This window comes from Acomys minous (assembly GCF_964271855.1).
Source record: "Acomys minous genome assembly, chromosome: 1".
Lineage (NCBI taxonomy): Eukaryota > Metazoa > Chordata > Mammalia > Rodentia > Muridae > Acomys > Acomys minous.
The window spans coordinates 139,502,505-139,509,948 of NC_140483.1; the positions used below are offsets into that span (position 1 = coordinate 139,502,505).

The following is a 7,444-nucleotide window of genomic DNA, read 5'->3' on the forward strand; positions in this document are numbered from 1 at the left end:
GGTCATAGATTGAAGTGATAGGGTTAGGGACAGAAGAAAAAGGGCACACGCAGAATGGCAGGGGAAGACTGTATAAAGAGCTCTTAAGAGAGGTGTCAGTGGGGCCAGAGAGATGGCTCAGAGGTTAAGAGCACTGACTGCTCTTGCAGAGGTCCTGAGTTCAATTCCCAGCAACCACATGGTGGCTCACAACCATCTATAATGTGATCAGATGCATACTGTATACATAATAAATGAAATAATAATAATAAAAAAAAGAGGTGTCAGCTCTATAAGGAGGTGCTTTGATGCTTGTCATCTTTGAAGCAGGCTGAGTGTTGCCAGGAGTTAAACTTGTCTTGTTGTCAAAAAACCTTTAGAATAATAAAAACATCTTTAAATGCCATATTCTGTAGGTCTCTGAGGCTTTTGAAGACCTTATTTAACTATTTTACCTTATAGAATGATATCTATTTGACCTAGAATATATATTTTTGTGATAAAATTAGACTAGTTTTTGACATGTCCATAATTTGCATTAATATACAAAATACCACTGAATTAAAAAATAACCTTATTTGTGAGTAACAAGGCCTTGAGATGAGTAGATTCAAAAATCTATCTTTTGTTCTATCCTCCCTCTATATTTCTATATCCCCTTTCTTTTCAGCTCCTCTCTCCTTATCCACAAAAGAAAGAGAAAGGAAAAGCGAGACAGCCCTGAGTCCAACCTAGTTTCCTCGCTAATAATAACCTATAACGAGCTCCCGATGAAAATAGGCATCTGTAGACCAAGAGAGTAAACAGCAACCTATCCAACCCGCCTTAGAGGAAATGGGGCATCATTCTCTTAAGGTTTCTTCAGGCTGCTTTAGGGCAAATAATATCTTTGAAGCCCACTCCCCCCCCCACTCAAAAAAAAAAAGATTGGGGAAAATGGTTAAGTAAGCCAGGGATAGCATTTGTGGTCCATTTTCCAAATGTTGCAAAACTCCAGCCTTAATAGGAGTTGCTTCAAATGTGGCAAATCAGCCACTGGGCAAAATGTCATTTCTGCCACAGACAGAATTCTGCCAAAAAAATAGGCAAGTTTAGATGCAGGGAGAGTCAATGACGGAACTCTGCCAAGTCCTTAATTGTTCCTGCTTCGCAAATATGTCTATCAGGTATATTAGGCCAGAAGGCTGCTGCTAATGTTCCAATGTTATAGTGTTGGGTGACTGTTCAGGCAGTAAATTGTCTCATTTTTTCATTTTGGAAGCTGCTAACCTGCACTTCTGGTTCACTCAGGTATTTAAGTTTTATTCCTTCTCTAATCTCTGATGGAGGTGAAGACCAGACAGTTTAGTCTTCCTTTTTTTTCCCCCTTTGGTTTTTCAAGACAGGGTTTCTGTGTATAACAGCTCTAGCTGTCCTGGAACTCACTCCGTAGACCCGGATGGCCTCGAATTCACAGAGATCCTCCTGCCTCTGCCTCCCAAGTGCTGGGATTAAAGGCATTGGCCACCACACCCGGGGTGATAGTCTTTCAATTAAGCTTAGTTCTTTAGGGGTTAAGATGTTTTTAGATCAAGATAGATGTTTTAAGTTAATAGAGATGAGATATGATAGATATCGATCTTCATTCAGAAATTTAGACCCAACAAGATAGGAAAGATGTTTACTTCAAGTTTGCCAAATACAAATAGCTAAATCACTATGAATGTAACATTTATATAATTCCTGATTGTCTCGTGGTTCTTCTTGCTGTATGTAGTTTATTTTAGTCATGTGTAATAATATAAATGTATATGTTAAAAATATAATAATAATAATAATAATAATAATAACAACAACAACAACAACAACAACAACGTGGGGGGAAAAAGAGAGGCATTAGAAGGCAGAAGACACAGAAGCACCCCAGTTGTCTGCAAGTACATCTGGGCACCTTTTCTCCCTGTCACAAAGGACAATTTTAGCTCAGTTGCAGGTGTTTCCTTTAGAGCCAAACTTAGAAGCTGAAAGCACACTTGTGAAAGCCATCCATTGGTTCATAAGAACCGAGAGAAAGGTGGGTACAGATTGTGGTCTTTTTGTTTGTTTGTTTTTTAAAACAGTTTTAAAAACAATTAAATCTTTTGTTTAATCTAAAACAAAAATTCTTTTTATTTTTATTTATGTCTATGAGTATTTTATCTGCATGCATGTATGTGCACCACATGCATCTCCTCTGCTCCTGGGCATCAGAAGAGGCTGTGAGATTCCTTCAACTGGAGTTGCTGATGGTTGAGTACCCGTATGGGGCCTGGTGACCGAATCCTTGTCCTCTGTAACAGCAGTAAGTGCTTTTAACTGCTGAGCCATCTCTCCAGCTCCTTACTAATAAAAAACAAAATGTCAAAGAGTGAAAGAAACAAAAAGACACAGTCCATGTAAATCAAGCAAAGGCAAGGTTTTTGCTTTATTTCTGAGCATAGTGCTCCCTCATCCCTAGCATGGCAGTGCTGCAGGGTTGGGGGAGGGGGTCCCCACACAGCTCACAACTGTATCAGTAAACTGAATCTCCCAGGAAATAAAAATGTAAAAAGCCACAGGAAAAAGTAATAATGTAAATTGCAATTTGCTATTTAGAAATTTGCTACCATTTAGATACATTTTTGCTTATTCATTGAGGGAAGGAAAAAGAGTGCTTGTCAGTCCCTGGTGCCAGGTGTTCCTATTCTGGGTGCTCTGTTGGTTTTAATACACTCACTTGGTGTCTTAGCACCACAGGTATTAAAAATACACCAGATCCCACACTGTGAGCAGAGCTGTGGAAAAAAACAAAACAAAACTGTTTTCTCTTCCAGATCCCTCAACCGGGCACCAGATGGCAGGCAAAAGCCTAGCAGGCCCAGCATGCTGAAAAAAAGATTTCTTTCTTGTCCTTCAGAGTTTAAACCTGAGAGCTTTATACCAACACAAACAATATTCTATTACTAATATCAGCTACATCACCATTAAAAAAACAACATAGTCCCAGCACTCGGGAGGCAGAGGCAGGCAGATCGCTGTGAGTTCAAGGCCAGCCTGGTCTACAAAGCGAGTCCAGGACAGCCAAGGCTACACAGAGAAACCCTGTCTCAAAAAAACAAAAACAAAAAAAACCAAAAACAAAAAACAAAAAAACCAAACAACAACAAAAAAACAACAACAAAGCAAAACAACCTTCAATTCTAGGGAGGGAAAAATAAGAAAAACCATGGAAAGTGAGCTTTCTTTTTCATTTTTATTTTCATTTTTGTTTTGTTTTGTTTTTCAAGACAGGGTTTCTCTGTGTAGCCTTGGCTGTCCTGGACTCACTTTGTAGACCAGGCTGGCCTCGAACTCACAGCGACCCGCCTGCTTCTGCTTCTGCCTCCGCCAGTGCTAGGATTACAGGCGCACACTTGGCTGTAAGAATAGTTTTAAAGTGACAAATAGGTATCTAAAGGAACGGAACGTCCAAATACCACTGATGTCTAAGAAACATGTACCTTGCACAGCTGCAGCAGTCAGCAAGCTGAACAGAATTCCAAGCCCCAGTAGTGGAGCACTGGCACGGAGCCCGAGGCCAGCGGTGGTTAAATTACAGAAGGCTTGTTTGCAGCAGTAGACACTGATGTGGAGGTTCTCCTGGGGGCAGCTGTCCGAGCAGCCCTTATGCAGGGTGTAGCTAAGGCTGACATTCCCAAAGCCCGCAGCAGCACATGCCATCGTGACACGGTATTTGTCTGGGTCCTCGAAGGTCTTTAGTGACAATCCCAACTGCTCCTCTCGTTGTTGCGGGAGAAGCACATCAGGGAATGGCCTTGCTCCACACCCAGAAGGGCTGCCAGCAGCACAGGCACGACCACCCTCATGCCGGAAGTGACTGACATCTGTTGAAGGCTCACAAGCCAAAACGAAGCCTCCGGGAGAAGCAGACCTGAAGATATCCCGAAACCTTAGATCCAGGTGCTCACCACAGCCTGGAAGTTCCTGGACAGGCAGAGCTGGGTGCCGCTCTAGTGGAATTTTAAATAAGTTTTCTTTTACCTGGGGCTGGGCAGATACTATCCCCTAAACTACCTTGTTAGCTCTCGGGCCCCACATCGCTTGCCATTTGCTTTAATCAGCAGCAGGACTAAGGCTGTCTGCATCTTACTGTTGCCTTTGGCCAGATTGAGGTAATTGTGACCTGCTGTGACCTCCCCCATGGCAGTTTGCTTTTAACTTGATAATCTCAGAGACTCATCTTTTGGGCAGGTGAGGAAGTGACAAACATTACACATCCCGCCAGGCCAGCACAGCAATTAACAACTGACAAATACAGGGACACATTCTTACAGCTGGTTGATACAATATGTGTAGGTGTAGCTCATCCCAACAAGTCTCAAAGAGTAGGAGCCAAGTAGCAATCCCTCTGCCCTCAATGCCTCTCAAACTAACTCGTGAGTGGGTGAGAACAGGGGACCATTTGTACCTGAGCCTGCCACTCACTGGTTCAAATGGTCATGCCTGTTACCCTGGCTACCAATTCTCCATCTCTTAGGAGGAAAAAGCCAATTCCATTGCTGAGAGGTAATTAGCTAATTCTGTAAGAAGTCCCCACCCCCACCCCACCCTTTTTTTGGAGACAGGGTTTCTCTGTGAAGGCCTGGCTGTTCAGGAACTCACTCTGTAGAGTGAGCCACAGGGCCAGTCAGCTATGGCTAGACTATGGACAGTCATCTAAACACTAAGTGGCGAGTGTCATCCCGTGGACCCTCCATATCCAGCCAAAGAAAACAACACGACCCGAGAAGGAAGAAGCTCAGACTGTGACCATCCACCCAGACCAGCCTCACCTTCCAGAGACTACAGGGACCGGCTCTCCAGCCCTGAAGCCAGTGGGCCCACACTGAGGGGGTGGGGAGGGATGTGGGGTAGGGACCATGAAACCCCTTCCTCCTGTTGAACTCAGAGTAATACTGGTCATGACGTTTCCTACAGGGTTATCCCAAAGGCTCCCCAGGATTGGACTCTGACATAAATTTTTTACTACCCCTGCTTCATCTAAAATTAATAGGTTAAAAATAAATCTTATTTCTTTAATGAGTTATGCTTAACTAAGCATCCAATACAGTTGGCCCTTATAAATGATAAACAAAAAAGGCTAGCAATTCCTGGTTACCGCAGCCGATCTGGCAGGAATCCTGTGGGGGGGTCCTGGAGCGCTTCCTGTGTGTAATGACTGGGCCCTGCTTAATAGACTGCTGGTATCTCAAAACCTGCTCCTTCATACCACTCACAGTATTTGAAAAGTAACTAAAAGAAACTAGTTACTAAAGGTAACTAAAAGAAAACTAAAAGTGACTAAGAACTCCATTTTGTGTCTGCTTGGGCACTTTTTCAGCCCTCATCCCCTGCCCCCCCCCCCAACAGTCACATTTACCTTGGCAGCACATTTGGGACTTTCCATGGCTCAGACACGTAACTAAAATATCTGCTGATTGTATAGTCAAAACAAATGCTACCAGATCCCCTGACCTACACCTGACAAGGCCATTGTGGTTTCTCTACAGAAGTACTCTACCCTGAGCTTTGGTGCTGAGAGATTATTCCAGGCAAGAGCCTGCTCTTGGTCCCTGGCTTAATAAAGGACAATGATTTGGCGTTATTTTTTTGGGAACAAGCTCAAGAAACTCGTTCTAAGTACTGCCATTTTGGCGTCAGACACAGGGACATGGTTTAATCACAGGAAGAAACTAAATTCAGGGTCCCAGGCCCCAGGGGAGCTGGGGACTTGCCAATAGCTGCACAGCTTCTCTGGTAAGGAAACAGTTGTCTGCCTCCCGACATCTCAGGGACAACTTGAAAGGAGACAGTTGTCTGAGTCGACTCATCTCGAGGACAACTTCTCCATCTTGCTGGCAGGGTCAATCAAATCCATGTTCCCAGGCCCAGGGACCTACTCCCATCCTTACTGGTGGAAACGCCCTTGCTCAGCCCCGAATGTCAAATTATGATTGGATGATGCTACAGCCCACCGGCTCCCACTCGCTTTATGGCTTCCCCCTTTAAGTTTTTCAGCCCTGATCTAGCAGCACTTGGCTTGATTACGTAAGTTTTTGTCACCTGCATTGACCTGGTGTTTGAGTTATGTTGGATTTAAGCGGACCCCACAGCAATATGTGCAGTGGTCTATAACTTCTCACCTGGACTATAACAGTAATAATATAGCAAGGGGCCAAGAGCCTGTAATGTACCTGAATAAACGAGAACTTAAATGAATTTCTTCAGGACGTCCATTTTCTTCACCCAACACTCTCATGAAGAATAAATGATCAGGCATTGAACACCCAGTAGACCTTGTATTAGGGTGTGCACACTGAGGGGAAGGGACTCACATTCAAAGGGCTTTGGTCGCTCTCGAGGGAAAAGGGGACACAGAGATTATAGCTCAAAGCTATCAAGGTTCTAAAGTGTTTTTGAACCTCATCTTTTGTCATTTGTGGTACCTCCTGAGACAGCTGTAAGGTTTTTGTTGCGTTTGTTTTCTTAAAGTTATCTTCAGGATGAAATTTATTCCAAACTTCACTTGGGAGACAGAGGCAGGTGGATTACTGTGAGTTTGAGGCCAGCCTGGTCTACAAAGCGAGTCCAGGATAGCTAAGGCTACACAGAGAAACCCTATCTCAAAAAGAAAAGAAAGAAAAAAAGAAAGAAAGAAAGAATTCCAAACTTAATTTGGGATAGAATCTTTTTACCTGCTATAAATTCTACCTTTCTTCTAGGAAATTTGTTCTGAAAAAGCAAAGTATTCTTTTGACAAATTTACATTTTCTGGGAAAATTAATTACCCTCTCGTCCAATTCAGTCAAGAATGTAGTAACCTTTATGTAGCACTACTCCTTTTTAAATCAACACATTTACCCTCCCTAGTTAGAGAGAAAGTGGCGTTGGCTTTTCTCTTGCAGTGGTTATAATTAAGCTTTGCCATGTGCCCACAACTCAGTGCTAGGTTTGTTACTGTTGTTTTTACCCAAGGAAGAGCCCCAAAGGGCCAGGTGAAGTTGGCTTCAAGAATAAAAGAAAGGAGACCCGTCTTTATCTCCACTGTTTGGCGGGAAAGGAGAGCCCCAAGGGAAGGTGGACTCGGAGGCTGGTTGACAGTTTTGACATCGGTTGCTGGGCAGGGGAGGGGTGCTGTATGCTAAATTTAGGGACTGACCACAAAGAAAAAAGAATTAACGAAGAAGCGCATTGGAGTTTGGTTTTGCTTGCTTCTCTGTTCATCAGATTATCAATTTACTGCTCTGAAAATATCACCTTTAACGGCTTAAAAGGTGCCATCTAAATGTAGCTTTTTTTCCTCCCACTTCGCTCTGTTGAGACAAATCACTATGAAATTCACATATGCACCGTTAACTCTGTCAATATAAAAATATAACACTAACTTGTCCAACTGGTTAATATTCATCTCACAACCTTTCTAATCTCT

General features: G+C 43.1%; 1 pseudogene across 1 annotated transcript; it reads right to left on the reverse strand.

Annotated features, from left to right (window-relative positions):
* Positions 1-1,639: 1,639 nt before the first annotated feature.
* LOC311598102 (lymphocyte antigen 6E-like) lies at positions 1,640-4,566 on the reverse strand (annotated as a pseudogene). Its single transcript, XR_014783642.1, has 2 exons — positions 3,477-4,566; positions 1,640-2,340 (listed from the first exon to the last, which is right to left on the reverse strand). The product of XR_014783642.1 is annotated as a lymphocyte antigen 6E-like (transcript).
* Positions 4,567-7,444: the final 2,878 nt, after the last annotated feature.